Here is a 19,920-nt window from a genome sequence, read left to right on the forward strand (position 1 = left end):
TTCCTGATTTAAACTGGGTGGTGGGAGGTGGCAGTGCATAGCTGCACCTGCAAGAAGCCATCAGCTCCACTCAAGCACAGTGAGCCCAGTAGGGCAGTCTTCTGCCCAGTTTAACTGGGGTGGTGGGAAGAGGCCCTGCAGAGCTCTCAAAGCAGAAAAACTATGGGACAAGAAAATAAGAGGGAGAGACCAATCTGTACTACTGCCATTGCAAACTTATGTCACAATGTTAAAAAGGAATCTAATTTCAGGTTTTGGTTTTTTTATATATATATATATATATATATATATATATATATATATATATATATATATATATATAAGCTCTCCCAACGATCACATTTTGCAATGTCAGCGGGTACTACCGTATATTGTGTACATATAACATATTCTGACATATTATGAGATTGTGTGACTCTTTCCTATTTTTTACAGTGGCCAACAAAACAGCAGAAAATCTTCTAGTGCTCAGCAGTATGCCTGTCAGTTGCAGAAAGTCTGGTCAATTTCAACAGAGGGTTTTCTCCCTTTGCTTGCATTCCTTTCTGTTCCTTTAACAAACTAAAATGCATGCACAAAATCTGAACCACAAGGATTAAAATGGAAGGTGTTTGCTGGATGCTACTGCCACAGCTGTATTTGGGAAATTGTGTATTTTTTTTAAATGGATGTCATTCCCCCCCCCCCATGTGTCACAAGCGATGTTCCACCCTGATTTAGAAAATCCTGCATTTTGGGTCTGCTTTGTTTTCTAGCTGCAGAATGAATACCCTGGAAGAAAAAGAATGGTGCATAAGGCAGGAACAGAACCCAAAATCAAGTTTAAAGGCTTACTGGACTGAAAATCTGCCGTAAGCTACCGTATGTATGAATAGTAGGCCAGTCTGTGGTTTACTGAGACAGTGGTCGAATTGCCCAAGTTTGTCCCTCAATATCATTATTTCACTCCTTTCGACAGGTTTCCAGGGGGAAAAAACCCTTTAGCTTGTGTTGGGCTTTCCCTGGACTGCCACACCACTTCTCTAAACTTCAACGTAATGTTAGTTCTATATATTTTATACCTTAATCTGACCCCAGTTTTACCTACACTCACAACTGTTCAAGTGGTTTGGTTTTAGTTCTGATAGATCAGGGGTGGCCAACAGTAGCTCTCCAGATGTTTTTTGCCTACAACTCCCATCAGCCCCAGCCATTGGCCATGCTGGCTGGGGCTGATGGGAGTTGTAGGCAAAAAAACATCTGGAGAGCTACCATTGGCCACCCCTGTAATAGATCAATTTGCTGAGGTATATAATTCAGTAGCACACCGTTCTCCATGGTACTGGGTTCCATTTACTGGACTCATTAGTGACCAAGTATTCCCCATGAATTCTCAATGTGAATTGTCTGTTAGACAAAATCTTCGAAGTACTATATGCTTACAGACTGGAGCTCTTATTTCTCTTAACCAAATAAGACTCTGTCTAAATTAAACAGATCTAGAAATGTGTTCTGGGTGTATTTTATATTATGTTTCTCACAATAAAAGGCATGTTAGCATAGTGATTAATAATATATTTTAAGAAATGTTATTTTTTTTTTATCTGATTTGTATCCCGCCCTCCCCGCCAAAGCAGGCTCAGGGCGGGATGTTGTTTTTAAGTGTCTTTAGACTTCCCCATTCATCTTTTCTCTTCTGTGATGGTGTAAAATTATCCTGTGATTCACTTGTAGACATTCCATAACAAATGGACCTGTTATGATGAATACACAAATGTATAAGGACTGTGATTTCTCAGAAACACATAGCAGTCAGTTACTGTATTAATCAATATGTTTGCTTTATATAGAACAGCACACTAGAGAGAACAAAACAATATCGTCAGTCATAGTATATTGTGACACACTTATTGAAACACAAGTCCATCTTGTCAGTCTTGGTGCCCATAGGCTTTAAAAATTTTCATAATAAAATAATTCATCTCCTAGGATTTAAAAAGTTAATATTTCTTTTATGTTTCTCCAATCTTGGACTCTGTATTGATTTTAGGGTTCCTTGCAGACTTTGGTCAGCCTGGCCTGGCCTGGCTTTTAGATTCTTGCTAGGCTTCTTGACAGAGAAAACATTTCTGAAAGCATGCTCTCATAAAAAAGATAATTGGCAACAGCCTTCATGTGAAATTATCAACACCTATGGAAGCTGCTACTGAAACCTCCTTACTTGCTCCTAATTAACAAATGCCTTACAGCTGAGGGTTAGTGTCTAAGCCTGAGAACCAAGGACAAATTGGCCAGCATTTGACTCTTGGTATCCCTGGCAACTGGGTGGAAGGTTACATCACCTGACCCTGATTGGCTCCTTGGGGCTGGGGGGCAGTAAGAGTCTACTCTTATGAGTTTAGCTATGCTTTTCCTAGTAGGTGGCTGCTTGAACCATTGACATCTTCCACTATGTCAGTGGCAAAAAACAGCTCATCTGTTCCTGAAGGTTAAAGGCCTTGCCTGAAGCATCCTTTTGTCCATTGGACCCTTGGAAACTATACTTTAAAATGTAGTATTTAGCTAGAGAAGAATAGGGTTTTTTTATTTATTTGAATCTTTCACAGTCTTGTCTTTATAGATATATCTGCACTTTAAATAAACAATAGATAGATAGATAGATAGATAGATAGATAGATAGATAGATAGATAGATAGATAGATAGATAGATAGATAGATAGATAGATAGATAGATAGATAGACAGACAGACAGACAGACAGACAGACAGACAGACAGACAGACAGACACAGACAGACAGACAGACAGACAGACAGACAGATCTCCTGTGTGAATCTTGTCTCTACAGTTCCAGAATTAAGTGCAAAAGCCTTGACTCACTTGACTACAGTTAAATTTAGCTTGGAAACTCAGCGCTTCAAGTCCTGCATTGCAGGGTTGACTTTCTGGAATAATTTCCCTGAAAGGCTTAGAGGCTGGCTCTTTCCTCTAGAGTCCTTGGAAATAGTTAAAAGAGCCTGGTGGCAGTCTACCTGTTTAGCCTGAAAAGATAGCATAGACTCTCTGCAGGATTTGGATAAAATGTTGTCTCTATTTCTGTTTTAAAAAGGGAATCTATCCCTGCTCTCATGGGCTTGGGAGAGGGGGATAAAACCCAAGACAGGATCAAACTGCAGCTACATTTTCACTGATTACAATAACAAAATTGGATAGAAATATTGTCATTAAAAAGATGCTTGCTTTTACATCAGATGCATATATGTGGTGGGAAAATGGCATAATACAGAGGTGTTGAAGGATTGGATCACTCCAGTCTTGGCCCATCTACATTGGCTCCCAATTTGTTTCTGGGAACAATTCAAAGGACTGGTTTTGATCTTCAAAGCTTCATCAGAGGTGTCAAACTCATTTGTTATGAGGGATGGGTCTGACATAAATGTCGCTTTGTTGAGCTGGGCCATACATGCTAAAAATGTAACATGAGGTACCAGAGATATAAACTTTATAAAGATGATTTCAGTTGTTGGCTGGCAATAGCAGGTTTGATTGGATTACATATGATATGCTGGGGGTAGTAAGCATGGATATACTAGCACTGGTAATAAGACAGGAAATCTAGGTATCAATTCTATCCATCAGGATTCAGTCCAGGACGATGGAAAGAATAATTGGACATAAGTCTGACATTAGAAACCACAACAACATGGTGAGCTCAGAGTAGCAGTGCTCTTACAAAAGAATTTCCAAGGGAGATTAGAGAGACTAATGAATTGCAATTGATAATGAAGCTCAAGACAATGCATCCTCTGTAAGCCAAAATGCCCTCAAAATGAGGTTGGGGAATTGTCAGGTGGGCACCTGGCTTAATCAGGATCTTTTACCTGTGTATACAGGATTCCACGTCCAGAAATTAATGCTTAAAAATATTAGGGACTCTAATTAAGTAAAACAATTAAAATTTATTCCAGAAAAATATAGGCTTACATACAAGATAAAATACAGTCATAAGAAAAATAAAAAGAGAGATAGAGACAACACATGGGTAGACAAACAGGGTGATAATTACCTATCGTAGTCTTCAAGAAGGCTCCAATGGCGATGATAGAGGACAGGGGAAATGGACCCAAAACTGATCAGGAATCGGGGATGGATCTAGACAGCAGAACTCTGTCCTGAGCCCATTCACGGGAAAGGACAGAACAGAAATCAACTAAATAAAATAAAATAAATAACAATCAAATATTATCATTTGGCATCTGAAATCACTCCACTCACCAAGATATAAGGACCAGTCCAGGTGTTCTAATTCCTAATCAGGGTCTTTTTGACAGTAAAAAAATCTAGATAGGAACATAGATTTTTTTTAAAGAACTTTTCAGAATAAGCCAAAATGTACATTGTGCTTGCCAGAAGAATCCATCTACCCACCTTCCAGAAGAAGAAGTGTTCTTGCACAAAAAAGCTTATACCTGGAATAGAACATTGCTGGTCTCTCTTTCTCTCTCTCTCTCTTCTCCCCTTCCCTTCCTCCCCAAAAGAGGAGGAGGAGCCCTGGAGAAGGAAGCAGAAGTTGTTTGTGTGTCTATGAGTGAGTAAGAGTGAGAGTAAAAGTGAGAGAGAGGCTTGTTTTTGTATCTCTCCTACACGAAGCTGGAAGGAGACATGGAGCTCTGTGTGTGAGAAGGAGGGGGGAGGCAAGAGGCAGGAAACAGGAAGCAAAAAGCCACGAGGGAGCTGGGGGGAAAGCAAGCAATGGTGTGGCTGCAGCATCAGCCCTGGAAAAGGAAGCAGGAGAAGGAGGTTGCTCAGGGAGGTTGCTCGGGGGAGCCCTGTGTGGGCCAGATTCATCCTGTGAGCCATATGTTTGACATCCCTAGCGTATAACATTTTTAAAAATACAAATGAAACAAGTTAAATATGAAATTTTCCAAAAAAATCAGCAGGATGAAAATGAATTTGCTGATCAAGCATGACAATTAAAATAATGAAAAATATACAACTTTACCTTAAATGCGCATTTTTATCCATATCAAAACATGAATTTGAACGTAGATTAGTGGATTTTCATGAGTAGCTTCCTCCAGCTCCTCCTCACTTAGGATTCATTCTACTTTTAACCTGTGGGTTTTATTTCAAAGATCTTCTATTGCATTTTGCTGAACTTTGAGGAAGAGAACCAAAGAATTAAAGAGCAAACATACTTCACCATTTTCTCAATGTCCGTGAACACCATTGACAAATGGATGTGCACTGCAACCCCAAGAACTGGCTGTGAAAAGTATACCCTGCAAAATATCAAGCCCATTCATAATTACCTACTCAAGTTCTTTCAAGTTGCAACTACAGAAATGGGCTTTCCAGGCAAGTGAGAACCAGAGGTGGTTCAAAATTGCCTTCTGTAGATTCTTCCATGGTGGTCTCCCAAAAGCTTCGCTTTTGAGATCTGACAAGGTTAGGCTTTCTTCCCATTCATTATCTTTAATGAAAAAATTACACCCCAACTCCCCCCCCTTCCCCTCTCTAAGTTTTGTGAAAAGGAAACAACAAATACTGAAGAGGGTTAAACCGGTGGGTAGTAGTGCTGGTCTGAAGCAGCAGAACAAAGTTGGAGTCCATTGGGATCTTTAAGACCAACAAAGTTTTATTCAAGGTATAAGCTTTCAGGCTTGAAGAAGTATGCATTCACATGAAAGATTATACCTTGAATAAAACTTTGTTGGTCTTGAAGATGCCACTGGACTCAAACTCTGTTCTGAAGAGGGTTATGATATTGATTTTTTTCTTGGTTTGGTTATATAAAAGAATGCAATTAGCCAATTTCTGGAAGACCTCTTTAAAGACATCCTTTTGTGTGTCGCACCATTTAAAAAACACCCTTACAAAAATACTGTTTTTCAATAACATAAAGGACTGGTTTGGAATTAATTTCTTCCTGTTCTTTTTTTTATTGCTATTTTGTAACACACAAGTCTGCTTCTGTGATTCTTGAATCATCATGTTGTAGGTGTGTGCACTATTTATTTTACAAATAAATTCCCCTTCTGCATTTAAAGTCTGCACAGATACTAGGGAAAAACAGAATAAAAACACCAACAAATGTAGCCTACTGTCTGATTGCTCACTGGGTCATTGGATTTTCCTTCAATCCAAATTTCAGTCTAATAGAGTGGAGGGACGCAAAGCTGTGATTGCTAATTCCCTAGAAGGATTTTGCAGTCACCAGTTCACCAGCATTATTGCATACACTGAATGTTTTATTTTATTTTTTTTTAAATCTTGATGCTTGATCAATGGACTCACATTTCAGCACCATTATTTTTGGAGGGGTTCAGGGAGCTCAGGCAGCTCTGACAGGGGAATCAATGTATCTTGCTATGTAGTCTGCACTGTGAGGTATGATAAGATGTGGTGTGGAGCTAACTTAGAAGTATCTGTCTATCCATCTAATGCATTTATCATTAGCTTTACAACTTGAAAAAGTTGTTCTCAAAGTACTTGACAAAGTTGAAAAGTTCTCAAAGTAATTTACAAAGTGGTGGTATTAGTATTAACTAACATGACTATTGTAAGAGCCTTGGTAGAATTGCTATTTCCTAGTCATGGAGGCTCTGTCCTCTTGGAACACCTTAGAGATCATTGAACCCTGAGATGACTGTTATACTACATGAATCAGAATCAACAAGCCTTGGGATCAGAGAGCAAGTTCAGGCTCCCATTGGGATGATAATCAATCTGGCTTGGACCAGGAGCCCCTCCATGGGCATTTTATAGCCTAGTGAGATGAAGTGAGTGATTATTTCCTATTTTATTTCTACCAACTTGTTAAAGCTCTGCTCTTTGCACTCTTAGTTTTGTTGATCTGATTGCCTTGTTGATCTGATTGCTCATATTGTATGATTTTTATGTACAATCATGCCAACAAACAATATGCATTAGTGTTATGTGTAATATACTGAATATGCTGAAAATGCTGCAGGAAAAAGGTAATTGGTTCTATTGGTACAAAGGAAAAGTGAATTTAAAATGGAGATTTTAGGGTGAAAAGCAGGGTTAAGAAATGTGAAATCATCCCTATAGTCAGATAAATGTCTAGTCCAGACACTTGCCTAGGCATCAGTTTGGTGGGGAGTATTTCATTCAGTTCAAGATGATAAATCAAGTCCTGTGAAATGCTTAAAACTGAGTTCATTCAAAACCCAGGATTTATCACAGAATTTATATAGAGACATCTTTCAGGTTTTTTGGAGTTCATTGGATTTGTCAAAAATCTGCAATGTGCTCTATAAGTGTTCCTCTTGCAGAAGAGTGGATATAATTTAGCAAACAATGGGATATGTAAAGAAATATTTTCAAAAAAGCATTCAGGGATTCTGAAAAGGTATTGTTCAGGATAAAAACACCTTGGAGTGGGCTGCCTGATCCCTTGCTCCCCCAAAATCTCCATTTAGAGCTTCAATAACCTGGTGATAATCAGTGCTGGATTAAGATGTCATGCAAAGTCCCTAAACCATGTCAAGTTTAAGAGACCCCATAGCATACCAAAAATGGTAATTTAGTAATGTTTGGGTGGGTTGTATTTAGAAGGACCTCACAATCAGATGCCCTAAGGTGTCTTTTACTTAGCTTGTGCATTAGTCCAACTCTTGGGACATCTTCATCTTCCTTTGTAGGATGTGATGAGACAATGAACATAGCATAGTTAATTGTTTTGACAAACTTTTTTCAGGACTGCTTCCAAGCAGTCATAAACAAAATTTGGAAGAGAGAAGGATTGATTACATGCCCATTCTAGTTGTATCTTTGCAGAGCAAGTTCATGTAATCATGTAAGTTCATGTAATGAGTATCTGTTGACTTTTTTTTATCATCCAAGTTCAACCAGGCAATATTAGTGGTGGCATCAGTACCTATTAAAACATGATTTCTTAAAATGTCTGATTAATACACTATACCAATGTTTCCCAAACTTTCCCCACCCCGTGGCCTGGTTATTTTTACACTTCTCCATCATGGACTACTAAAATTCGGGGGTGGAGCCAGAAGACTTTGGGGGTGGAGCTGGGAGACAAGAAAGCCTGTCTCTTTCTTCTATAGAAGTTTCCAAGGAAAACAGAGCCTGTGTCAGTCTTCAAGCCCAGCTTTTATCTGCACAACACAGAGATGTTGGGGGATGGAAGGAAGGAAAACGGAGCTCAGGCTTTGCAGCCTGTATCAGTCTTCAAGCCTAGCTTTTCTCTGCACAACAGAAAGACAGGAAAGGAAGGAAGCAGAGCAGAGCTCATGCTTTGCTGGGGGTGGAGCTAGCTTTGGCTTTTATTGTGACTCGGTATTGAGGCTTCCGTGGCCTGGTACCGGGTCGGGACCCTGCAAATGGGAACGCTGCACTATACTAAAAATTATATACAAAAGTTGCATACAATGCAGTCCTTTCAAATTCTGTTCTCCTCCTATACACCACATTTGAACTATTAGAAACATCAGAAATGCTGGAGTACATCCCACTTATATTGTTCAAGATTCACCTGGCTGCTATTTGTCAAAGATGCTGTAATTATGTGCCACATATAATAATAGTCAGCAGGACTATTGCATTTAATGTCCACTTCTTATATTGATTTCAAACAGCAAGCCTTTCTCTTAGGTTCAGACCACAGACCAACTTCCCTTGCCAACAGCCAGCAGCAACAAACTCTACAATGTTTATAACGATGCATGATTTTAAAACTAGATGACCCTGCTTCACATCTACAGTATTATTCATGGTGAGAGATGTCACTTTTGATGAGCCTCATGCCTCTTTTACATTCTGCCAAACACATAGCCCCAACAGATAAGCTTTGAAAACATACTGGACAAAAGGAATATTAGAACATTGCCTTAGCTCCTTTACATACTATAGCTTGAAAGAATGCTAGAAGAACAAGAGAATGCTAGGAACTATTGTTTTTTCGACCTATGAATTCTTCTTTAAAAAAAAAAAAACATTTTGCCTCTAGAAGCACATTCAAGGAAGTGTCATCCTGTGGAGTTCACTGCTTTCACTCAAATTGATCTTGTCACATTAGGTACTCCCCCCCTTGCTGTTCTGTGGCACTCCCAGGCACTTCAGATTGGTGATGTGGTCTCCCAGCCTCTTGATGGTTTTCACTTGTTCCTCCAGGTATTCAGACTCCAGGAAGTCACATAAATGGGGATTTTCCTTCTCTGTTGCCAGTTTGTGCAGCTGCAGCAGAGCTTGATTCACTTGCTTCTCCAACTGCAAGGCTTTCTACAGGGCCTCCAAGCTGCTGCCCACTCATCCTGGTCTGCCTTCTTGATGTCCTTCAGTACAATGTGACCTCCTCATTCATTCTGGGATCTCAGGAAATTCTCAGCATGCTTCCTCTCTTCCTGGAACTGCTCCATAAAGAACTGGACCACGTGGCTCAAGGTGACATCATCACAGTCAAAGTGACTGGCCATTGAAAGGTACCCATCGCTATCACAGAGCTCCTTGTTGACCTGCTGATTCACAACAGCCTCACATCAGGAAGGAAGTTCTGGCTCATCTGGGATGCCATCACTTCATTCTAAACAAAACTCCTAAAATTCAAGAGCTCTTCAGCTACTGCTCAGAATACCTAGAATTCTTTGAGTAGAAGAAATGCAGTCAAAAGACCAATGTTAGAGCCAGTTGGAGCTACGATTCAGGAGAATGCAGTTGTGTGCCTGCGCATACTGTTTGCATATTGTATTTTCTCCCCTTGTTGGCAGGCAGGTAATTGGCTTACAGACGACCCTCTATGGTACTAGACTGACAAGCCTAACAAGAGGGCATGATGTCCCTAGAATCCCAGTCATGTCCTATCTTGATTGAGGAAAGCAGGTTTTCTCAGAGTTTCTTAAAGAAGCTAAAAAATGAAAACAAAAAAGAACCACCACCCAAGAAAAAAGCACAGGGTGGGGGAAAGCTATTTAAAAACTGTAGGGCTTCAATAGTGACCTCAACTCGAAGCCTCTTCCCTCCTTTGCCTTACTTTCTCCAGCCTAATTTGTTGGGGAAATGACAGGGGAGATGCAAATGGGACCACTTGCTTTCATGTTGTTCCCCTGCGTACATTGGACACAGCCTGTTGGACCCCTTGAATTCTGAATGTAGTCAGGAGCAGCTCAGCTTTTAAAACAACACAGCTTTCTCCTCAACTGGTCCAAGAGCTCTCCATTCCAGTATATTGAGTATATCCATCCATCCAGCATATCCATCAATTCATTCAATTTTTATCCAAACCTTCCAACATTATCCTCAAGACAACCCTGTAAATCAGGTTAGATTTAGATATAGTGACTGGTCCAAGAGAACATCATATCAGAGTAAAATTCATCTTGATCCTGAGAGGAGGAGAAGGCTATCTTACTCATCCAAGAATTCTTGGTAAACATGATATATTGCTATATTAATATTCTATTGCATTTTTTTTCAAATTGCAAATGCCCTGGTAGCCCAGGAGAGGGGTATGGCCTCAGCCAGAGGATTAAGATTAGGGCAGGGAAGATACCATGATACCAAGGGGCAGCTCATATCTAGGGGGCAATTCATACCTAGTGAATTTATGTTCTTAAAGGCTGGGGAATGTTCTATCAAACCTGTCTGTTAACATTTCTGACAATACAGCCTGGATTTCTAGGTAGTTAATACTGTAGAGTAAGTCAGAAGCTTCTTCTCTGGTTTGAGCAAGCAACTAATTGATGGCCAGTTCAGTCAACTGAGAGGGGTTTTTTTCCGCTTTAAACCCTGTATTTTCAACTTTCTTGGCAATTTAGAGAGTCCCCCTACCTGCTCAATATGTGCTTGTTAGCCCTCCTGCCGGCCTGGTACCTAAAGCAGGACCTTTCCTAATCTGAATGCCCTCTAGCCTAAAGAAAAAAAAGTTTCACCAGATTCCTGCCCCCTCAAATCTGCCTATGAGTGCCAAAATGCTGCATTATGTCAGCGATTTGCAGATTACAGAAATGCCCCACACTGTGCTTTTTAAAGATGTTTTCTTTCTTCCTGAGTGGCCAATAAAAGCTTCAAAATGAGTACCTGAATTCCATTCCAATGCCCCCAAAGTAAGGCTATTCAGATTGCTTTTTTCTCTTCCAAGTCCATCCCACTGTGCCTGACAATTTTGGAACAAAGTAATATGTCCCTGTTTTGGTCTGCTTCATTCAGACAATTATTTCACCAGAGAATGTTCTTGTAGTAATAATATATAACATTGTACCGTTTAAATCTATCCAGCCATTCTAAGCATTTTCTGCTTCAAATCTTTGTCTGGATGTGAAAAAACCTGTCAAAAACTGCCACACCATCTTCCAGGACAGCATGTTTTTTTGTTAATATGAGCTAGACTTTCCAAGTCTAGTGAGCTAGTAATGTTATCAAAACTTCTAGATGGTAATAATTTTCTTTCTTCTGAAAACCTCTCATTGTACTAATGCAGCAGCTAGCTACTAAAGCATATTTACTTATAGTTACAACCCAATAGCCTTTTGAATAGAGGCAGCTTTTTAAAAAGTCAATAGTCAGTTTCCACTAAAAGTTTGGGTTTGCCTGTCAGAACATAACCAATGCTGCCATGTATTAGTTTCAGCAGAAGAACAAACAAACTATGCCTTGGATTCCAGTAAGCGTTAGAAAGATCCTTTAACAAGCAAGCAAAGAAAAATAGCTACATGGTAAGTAAAATTCACCCTGCTTTGCCATGCCACATCCCTGCCCATCCCTGCCAGAACAGGCATGCTTCAGAAGGGAATCTCTGAAGACAGCTATAAATCTGTTACTCGGTGTTCTTCTCTCAGTTCTTTAACCAGTGGCCTGGAGACAGAACTTTGGTTCCTTGATAGTTTACTCAGCTCAACTAGTCATTTGCTATACCAGGGAACATACACAAATGTGGCGGCTCCTATGCCTTCACTAGAAAGAGGTTGGTTGGTGAAGGGGGACCCCTGAATAATTAATGAATACCCCTATGGTAATGAATAAAAGCATGCTTCTGCCTTGAGAACTAGGATGTCTGATGCACTCTTCATTAGAAGCAAAGAAAGCCCCAAGTGGGTGTGAATTCAAGGTTTTATATTAGATAAGAGACAGTGACCTCATTTAGGCCTCTGGATGTGTATTAGATAACAAAGGGGCCTCAGAGAAGCTTCTTGCTGGAGCTGATAAGAAATGGAAAAGCACTAGAAGGAATTGCAAGGGGGTGGGGAATATTGAATCAGATAAGCCTATGTGTCTGCGTCTGTGTGAATAAAATGGTCTGTATGTAGAATGATTTTAACGTAATCACTTTGGGGGCCCATGGCCGACTAAGTTCTGCACTTGGTACCAAAAGTAAACCTCGTTTCATATTAGTAATGTGTGCAGACCTCGTTATTTTTCTACTTCATTTTGGTGCATTGACCAATGGGAAATTAACGGGGTTAGGATATTTTGTTCCCCTTTGCTGGTAGTATAGTCATCTGCCTTCCACCCTCATGGTGGGAAGACTGGACTAGGTGCCACAGTCACATTTTTGATCGAGTCCGGCTCTCTCTGCCCTGGTAGGAGAAGGTGTCTGGTCTGCCAACCAAGATCCCATGCCTGGTTGAACCGACGTGTGCAGGGAATTAGAAGAGCTTCAGGATTGTGAGTATGAACTGGCTGGGATTTCTGATTACCGAGAGATTAGGAGATTCTGATTAGGAGAGAAAAAGGGTCTGATCACCCCTTAAGCTCCGTCTATTAGGCTCCACTTTGGAGCTGAAGCACAGAAGCTAGGATCTGGGAGGATTTCTGTGTTGTGTGTGAATGAGAGGAGATGAAGCATCTAAGCGAGAGGGATTTTCTCTTGTGCAGTTCCCAGTAGGGCGAACTCACTGGGTCATGAAAGAGAGGGAGTGAAAAAACCCATGGCTCTCTGGCTCCCAGACCCCTTACTGGCAGCTACTGTTTTTCCTAGAAGTGTCTTGTCTAAGCGTCTGGTGCCATGGGGAACTTAAAAGCCAGAATTCTGGGGAATGTCAGAGAATGGTAGTTCCACATGGGCAGGCAAGGCTCCTTTGTCCCTAAACCTGCCCCCCCCCCAAGAAAAATCTAACTTTTAAATTTGAATGTCTTTTAGAATAGAGACACCTGGCTTTGTAAGGTAACAAATACCTCTCTCCCTTAATAAAATAAATAAACAGAAACAGAAGAGCAATGATTTGGACTAAAATTAGATGAGGACAGTTCTCAAGGGTGAGGCCTGGAGATCTCCTGGAATCACACCACAAAGTTCCAAGCTGCAGACTCAGTTTTCTCTGCAAGGTAATGGAAGTTTGCTGTGAGTGAGAGCTCAGAGTCTGGTTCCCTTAGGATCTCATCTTTCTTTAGATTTCCATTCTAGATCTCTAGCAATCTGTCCTGTCTGGATATGGCAACCCCGTTAAGGAAATAAAACGAAGTGCAGAGAATGTGGCCTTGCCCAAAAAATCAGGTCTCTGTTAGTGTGATGAAGTCTGCCACCTGTCTGGCCAAAGTGGGTCAGCAGACTTGCCAAGTGATAGTCGAACACAGGTCCAAAGTCTGGTATTTCCCCCAGAAACACTAGGAAGGTAGGTTGCCACCAGACTGGATAAATCCTTTTAGCACAGAGGCCCCAGTCAAGCCTCTGCCTATTAGGAATACTCTAGAGAAAACCAAGCCACACCAATGCAGCAAGGGGTTCCCCAAGTCAGTTTTCACAAATTGGTAGTAGGCACCTCCAAAGGCAAGTGGGTAAGTTTGGCTCGAATTATGGTGGCCCTGAAAGCAAATAACCACAAAAATAAACTTAAAGAAAGTTTATTTTAAAAAATAGGCATGAAAGCATTGGTTTTAGTGAGCCATACAAAATAATGTCATTCAATATAACTAGCTAACTGGGTATAAATTCAGAGAGCTAGATATTATCATACAGAGTCCAAATGTCCAGATGGAATCCAACGGTTTCCCCAAATGGAATTACGTCAGGAGGCTGTTCAGCATAATAGGCTCCAGGTTAGGCTAGGCAAAGAAATGTACTCATGATGTTATTTTTATGCCTGCCAGACTCTCGTGGTGTAGCCAGTTAAGGCTATTCAGCTATCTCAGCACTAATATTCGGTTGGTGCATGGCTACTGCATTACAGTTAGCCCAAAAGAACTTAGGTTCAGCTCATTCAAAATGTAGCCAGGATACAAATTAAAGAAATACAATTTATTGCCTTGATTGAGAGAGATTCAGAACCATTATTTTCACTTTTAAAATGCCAGAACCAAATACCTCTGAGAAAGAGAGATTAAACTAGTTTTGTTAAATATTTACTGCTTCAGTTCTATAAATTTCAGGCCCAAGGAAAGGCCTCTGAACATGTACAGAGAATGCCTAAGATCAGCCTACCTGACCTAGACCCACCTGAGCCTGACCTAGAGAAGTTAAAGATTGCAAATTTGCAGTCCTCCTGCCCTTCCCCCATTAGGGAAGGAATGCTAATCCTCTTCTCCTTACTCAATCTGAAATCTTTAACAAAACCAGAAAAGGCAAAAGGAATAATATTTTTTTTTTAGAATGCAATGCCCTGAGACATTAAGAAGGAAAGAAAATTTTCACCTCAAGTCTCTCCTCTTACAGCACAAGCAACCAGGTGTCTTTAGAGAAAGAGACCCGTCTTCTTTTATTAATCAGATCCATAACTAGCCAGGGAAGAAGAAATTTGGTCGTTTGAAAATCTTAACTATGTTGATGGAAAACTCCAGGTATCCCCTTTTTCACATGCAAATAAGGAAACACCTAGAGCTTGAATTTTCTCCTCTCATAATCAGAAAGAAAATCTTGTATCTGATACAAAGCTAATCCAGTCTCCTTAAGAGAAGGAAATTGCCAACATCTCTGCAAAGAGTCAAAGTTTTCTCTTTTGCAAGGAACTTTTGTCCTAGCATCGTTCACCGGATTTTGGCTAGGAAAACTTTTGCAGACCCTCTTTAGGAAAGAAAAGACACATAGCCAAATTTAGTCTTAATGACAGAAATAAGAAGTATAAAATCTGAACACCCCCCACCAGGGAGATATATCATCACCTTCCCCATCTTGTGTTTAAAAGTTGCTTAACCTGAAAAAAACAACCCTGTATCCTGGGAAAAGTATCAAGATCAGATAAGGGAATACTGGAATTAACTGCCCAGCAAGGGTTATTATCTTCTCTTTCTATCTTTTGTTAATCCAATTTTCTCTCTCCCAGCCTTAGAGAGAGAAGGATCTTTTTTATATATGCCCCATGGTATCTAAGCGGGGAGGCACAATTGAGATATTTTTCTGAATTCTCATCTTCTCCTGATTTTGGGTTTAAAGATACAAATTCAAACTTTTGAAATTCTGCAAAAATGTCTCCATAAACAAAATGAGTAGTTCTAGAAGACCACTCCCGGCCAGGAAGATGCCTGGAAGGAAAGATGTGCATATGTTGAAAGAAGCAAGCCAGTCTGAAAGCTCCTTGACTTGCTCAAAACACTACTGTGTTTTTCAAGGGTACTAGTCTCCAGGTAAAACCTGGATATCACTCCCAAAAATATAATGTTATGCCCAGAACATTAAGGCCAGTGCCTCTGGGAGAGAAAGTGTCCAAGAAAATGGACTGCACACCTTCTAATCTTCAAATTTAATTCAAATATTCAGAAATCTCCAGCCTGGAGCTGGCATCTCAAAGTTCCACTTATAGCTAATCCTTCTTTGCTAGAGAAAAGGCCCTGCCTGCAAACTGTCCTGAGGCAAAGAGTTCTCCTAGATTAGAAACTTTTCCTCTGATTATTATTTTTTTTTTTTGCTTTACCTTTGGAGTCTGAAAATATTTTTCAAGTGGCTCTCAGTTTCCCTTGTAATTAGATTTTGTAGCTTTAATTTTAAGGGGAACACTTTTAAGATATTCAGTTTGTGTTCTCCTTTGTTTTAAAGAAATGGTGCACCTAACAGATCTTTTGTTAAGTTTTTTTTTTAATCTGAGGCAATGGGTTAAAAGTTTATATTTGAAGTTTTGGGTTTACATGGAACATCTATTCTGCTAAAGCAATACAGTATCAAACCTTTTGGAAATTTTATTTTCTCTTGTGATTTTTGTTAAGAGAGCCAGTTTGGTGTAGTGGTTAAGTGTGCGGGCTCTTATCTGGGAGAACCAGGTTTGATTCCCCACTCATCCACTTGCACCTGCTGGAATGGCCTTGGGTCAGCCATAGCTCTGGCAGAGGTTGTCCTTGAAAGGGCAGCTGCTGTGAGAGCCCTCTCCAGCCCCACCCACCTCACAGGGTGTCTGTTGTGGGGGAGGAAGATAAAGGAGATTGTGAGCCGCTCTGAGACTCTTCGGAGAGGAGGGCGGGATATAAATCCAATATCGTCTTCTTCTTCTTCTTCTTCTTAGTACATCTCATATCAGGAACATGTGGTCTTTAAGAGTTACATCTAACAAAGTTTTCTATCTTACTTTGAACTGCTTCCCAATTTTTCATTCATTGTTGTTGGTACTGAATTTTTATTTTCTGAAAAGAACAGTGTTTTAAAATTCTACCTCACAATTTTTTCGTTTCTACAAGACCTCTTTTCATTTGAAGTTATGGCATGTGTTATAGAAGAACATCTGTACCCTTCCATGGGTAAAACTACCCTCTCACTGTGCAACTTCTCTCTTAAGTCTTAAGAAACTAATACTTTGCTTTACCAGTGATCCAGTTATTCTCAGTGTCGTGTCTCCCATAGAAATACCTTTTTTAGATTTGTTGGTAATTCACTAGGCAGAATTCCTGAAATCCTTGGTCTTCATTAGAAATCTGGACTTTAATAATGTTCTGTATTCCTCAAATGTATATCTTCATCTGCTCTCTTAATGTCATTTATAGTTATGTTCCATCAATGAACTGTAAATCTTCCTATTTAGCTGTTTGGTGAACCTCTTACCTGTGGAAAGAGGCTTCTATATGCTTATCTATCTTATATTATGCCTCCATCTATAGTATCTTGTTAGAGCTTGACCTTTTCAGAGTGTTCTGTTTAGAAAATCCTTTCTATGTTTCATGTTCTTACCATGGTAGGACTCCAATTTTGCTTGATTTTGTGTTTCAATCCAGTCTCCGGTCCTGGCCAGGCTTGCTACTGGATAACACATTTCCATTTGCTTGTTTTAAGTTTCTGCCTCTCCATTATTTCAACCTTCTTTATCAAGGTGTATTAACCAGAATTTGCTTTGCAGGATTGTTTTGTTATATATAAAGGAAACCCGGACCTGCAATTCAAGTTTAGTGCATGCGCATCATTATATAGTAGTTTTAAGAATTGCTGTATGTCTGTTAAGAATTGTTTGTTTGAGGATTAACTATTATTTACTTTTAGGATTTTGTTGTTAAAGTTTGTTGAAATCCACTCTCACATATATGTGAGATCCACAGAACAAATTTTGGATGAGCTGACACAGAGGAAAATGGGGTTCAGTGAGACTTGAACACTCCACTGAATTCCAGTGGTTTAAATTCTCTGATCCAGTTCTCTAATCATTTTGGGTCTGATCCCTCGCATACCAGTATGTTAAAGCTGGCATTGTTCTATTGAGGCCTCAGTTTTCTTTTGTGTGTTTGTTTTTGAAGTTTTTCTTCCCTTTTTGTGACCCTTTTCCTAATCCAGGGGTAACCTCAACTCTGATAATATCTTTTTGGAGCTCCCAATCTTCTGCACAATTTCTTTTTTTAAGATTTATATCTGTTGCAACAAAGTAAAAAGCCTCTCATGAACCTCTAGCTGCTCACTTTCTATATGGATGTGCATTAGCTTGAATCATGAGAAGTGATGCATAGGTTTATATTGTGGATTTTTGTTCTGCATAATGTATGGTGTATGAAATCTGCCCTTTAACATTGGAAGGGTAGAGACCTTGTCAAACTGAAACTCCATGTGAGGAGGAAGTCTCCTGTCCAAAGCAAGTGTGGTAATTTAGATAATGTGTGCAATCCTATCTCCACATGGTTGGACTCAAGTTATGGCAATTTGTGGACAGCCAAGGAAAGATTTAAAGGGGAAAAGCACTTACTATTGTTGTTTTGTTTGTTTTTTTTCTCCAAGTATGTTTTCCAGGCTCTTCCATATCTACCCAGAGGTCCTGAAATTTGCCTGGCCGTGCCTCATTGATGTTGGAAGGAAGGCCTCCCCCAGAACCCCATCCAAACCGAGTTGTGGAGAAAACTCATTTCCAGGGAAATTTCTCTGCCTAGCAAAAGCCTAGTTGCCCCAGCTGATCACAACAGCAGCTCCACTGCCCTTCCAAGTTGTGTTTCCAGAAAAAGAATTCCTTTCAGCTGCAACAAAAACAAATTTCTCTGTGAAAAGTTTGTCATGCATAAAGCACACAAACCCTCTATGAACTCAAGAAAGAAGACCTTTTGTTAGACTAAGGGAAGACTGGAACAAGGAATTAGTCAGGAGATGGTTTTTCTATTGTGAATAATGTGGTCAAATGTGGACTGCCCACAACTGGCAATGTTTCCAAGTATATCTGAATGTGTGTATCTTAATCACCCAGGCTACAGCAAGGTGTTTGTCATAAAGGCACGTGAGTTCATCCAGTTTATAGCATTTCACTTGCATATGTCCCTTATTATTGCTTATGTGCCTTAGAAATTGAGATGAGTTCTTGTATTCTTGCATCATAACTAGTAATGTTTTATTGATAAAGAAATAAGTTCCCTAGGATCCTTCCAAGATCTATGTTCACAGATTTAGACTGGACATATGTAATTATTCAATGCAATTATTCAATCAGTCACTTGAACAGGGAATGGATTTCCCTGTTCAAGTGACTGATTATCTCAAAAATAAAATGTATCTCCTCTTTCCTCTACCTCTTCCTCAAGATCACCCCAAATTTCAGTGATAGTTAGTCTTCAGTACCAAGACACATAGTCCCCTTTTTCCTGATTGGACTGTTTTTCATTTTTAATGCATGTATAGCCTATTTTTTGTAGTTGACATTCCTAAGCCCTTCCCCTTTGACCCAACTGTGTCTCAACCCTGGTTGTTTGAAGTCTGATCGGCAGTGCACCATGAAATGTGGCACACAGCCTCCAAGGATTGGGCAGTGCCAAAGGGGGAAAATTGATACCAGAGTGCTTCTGAATAAAGAGCGTAGCCTTAAATGACATGAGGGGCCCTCTCAAGCTAGCCTGTGTGCCCAGAAAGGCCCCATGATGGAGACCAGGAAAACTCCATATTGGAAGGCTGGGCTGCATAGCCAAGGCATGCCTGTGAGTGACCTTCCCACACACACACACATCTTCTCTAGATGGAAAAATACTGAGATGTGCCAGTGTGAATGGATAATTCCATCACTGTCTCTCTTCCAGTGACCCGTCTTTTCCATATCTCTGTCAATATACTATTTTATTACCCCATTGTAGTGTCATTTCAGTCTTTCCTGGGAATGTCAAAACCAAATTGTCACCTAGCTGCCCTTCCTGAGTGGTCATACAGATCTAATTTGTTTGATGATGATGATGATGACGGTTAGTCTCCTTCAGACTTAAATAAGTTTTCAGAAGACTGAAAGGGGGGAATGAAGGGGGGCCCTGAATAGTTAATGAATACCCCTATGATAATGAATAAAAGCATGCTTCTGCTTTCAGAACTAGGATGTCTGATGCAACTCTTGGTTAGAAGCACAGACAGCCCCAAGTGGGTGTGAATTCAAGGTTTTGTATTAGATAAGAGACAGTGACTTCATTGAGGTCTCTGGATGTGTATTAGATAACAATGGGGCCTCAGATAAGCTTCTTGCTGGAGTTGATAAGAAATGGAAAAGCACTAGAAGGAATTGCAAGGGGGTGTAGAATGTTGAATCAGATAAGCCTGTGTGCCTGCATCTGTGTGAATAAAACTGTCTGTATGTAGAATGATTTAGTCACTTTGGGGCCCATGG

The 19,920-nt window shown here is 40.1% G+C and overlaps 1 pseudogene; it reads right to left on the reverse strand.

Annotated features, from left to right (window-relative positions):
• Positions 1-9,037: 9,037 nt before the first annotated feature.
• LOC132566881 (ferritin heavy chain B-like) lies at positions 9,038-9,536 on the reverse strand (annotated as a pseudogene).
• Between the last annotated feature and the right edge of the window lie 10,384 nt (positions 9,537-19,920).

This window comes from Heteronotia binoei, chromosome 1 (genome assembly GCF_032191835.1).
Source record: "Heteronotia binoei isolate CCM8104 ecotype False Entrance Well chromosome 1, APGP_CSIRO_Hbin_v1, whole genome shotgun sequence".
In the NCBI taxonomy this organism is placed as follows: Eukaryota; Metazoa; Chordata; class Lepidosauria; order Squamata; family Gekkonidae; genus Heteronotia; species Heteronotia binoei.